We start from the raw sequence: 1754 nt of genomic DNA on the forward strand, positions 1-1754 counted from the left end.
TCTCTCTCTCTCTCTCTCTCATTGATAAAAAAGGGGATCGTTACGTGTTTTTCTTCGTGTAAGCTATCTATTAAAAGTATCGTATTTTCTTTTTCTTCGCGTGTTTCTTTCTATTTTTCTTTCTTTCTTATTCACAATACATATTTTTGTTTGGGGAGTTAATAATAATAATAATAATAATAATGTTAAATTATTTTTCTCAAGTATATAGTTCATTAAAACGATTAATTACTTTTTTTATTTTTTTTTTTTTTTTTTTTTTTTTTTTTTTTTTCTAATGCAACGAAATAATATTATTTCCATTTAATATATTTACATATTAATAGGACTATATATCTAAAAATTCTGGTTTCGATATAAATTTTATTTAAACGTGTAATCATTTATGACCTAATTCATAAAAGATGATTCATATATCTCAATCTACGGAATAAAGAATGTCTCTTTAGCGAAAGAAAAAAAAGAAAAAAAAAAAACCAAACAATAATTCATCGTCAGTTTCTTAAAGAACAGTGTCACATTCATTTTCATTATCTCGCACTATATATTTTCATTATCCCATATATCTATATATATATATATATATATAAATCTTAATTCAAACGAAATAAAGAAGAAACTGTTGTCTCCGGTATTATCGATCGTTTCGAATGACAGGAAAATTTTTATTGGTTCATAAAATAAAAAAAAGAAAAAGAAAAAAAAAACACATAGAGAACAAAGCGAACAAAAAAATTGTATCTCTTTTCTTCCCTTTTGGCAAAAGATAATAGGGAGGGAGGGGGGGGGAAAAGAAATATATATATACAAATTCGCGGAAATGTCATTTCGCGCAGGTATGATGCCTCGAGCTAGGGAGGAAACTTTTTATTTCTTTTCTTTTTATTTTTTTTTTTTTTTTTTTATTCTCGCTAGTTCTGAATTTTCGTTCGAAAAGTTTACTAAAGCTACTTCTTCAAGCGTATTCCTTTTTAGCATCACCACCATCGCTACCACTACCATCACCATCACCACCAGCATTTCCCATCATCAAAACTATCACCATCAAGCCAGTGCTTACGTTTTTGCAAGCGCGTACCAACCGCAAATCTACTCTTCGGTACGGAAAGTTCGTTACCCGAGAGAAGAGGAACACCAAAGGATAGATAATTCTTGAGGATTTGTCGTAATTGAAAAAGTTTTGCCAGCTATACTAATCCCTTCGTGCGAGACGAGATTCTTCTTATTCTCGTTGGGTTGGTGGTGCATGGGTGGAGGAAGCGTAGAGGAAGAGATTTCTTTCTTTCTTTTTTTTTTTTTTCTTTCCTTTTCTCTCTTTCTCATCTTCGAAAACATTTCGAAAGAATTGAGATTTTGTTCTTTTTTCTTTCCCCCTTTATTTTTTTTTTTTTAATACGATATTCGCTTTTAATTAGCAGATAATAATGAAAAGAAATAAAACTGTCAATCGTTAAACTTCTAATTGCGGTTCCTCCCCCTCCCCCCTCCATCTTTCCCTTATCACCTTTCTTTGTCGATCGTGTCATATAAACATGTTTCATATTGTTTTCAAATAAATTGTTCGAAAGTTAAGGGGTTGAAGTAATGTTCTTTTTTTTTTGTTTTGTTTTGTTTTAATTTGAGATAAATGTATAACTGGACATTGTCTAATTGTCATTTACGACGTTTGGTTTTGTAGTTATATGAATTAAATTATTAATATTTATTTAAGCAAAATATTGCAGTTTCATTTATTATGTTCATCTATATATATA

General features: G+C 29.4%; 1 protein-coding gene across 1 annotated transcript in view; it reads left to right on the forward strand.

The window, feature by feature from the left end:
- Window positions 1-1754, forward strand: part of LOC106787115 (PDZ domain-containing RING finger protein 4-like) — a 165455-nt gene that overhangs the window by 63428 nt on the left and 100273 nt on the right. The window lies entirely within an intron of this gene.

This window comes from Polistes canadensis, unplaced genomic scaffold, assembly GCF_001313835.1.
Source record: "Polistes canadensis isolate GaletaPanama2010 unplaced genomic scaffold, ASM131383v1 scaffold_92, whole genome shotgun sequence".
Classification (NCBI taxonomy): domain Eukaryota; kingdom Metazoa; phylum Arthropoda; class Insecta; order Hymenoptera; family Vespidae; genus Polistes; species Polistes canadensis.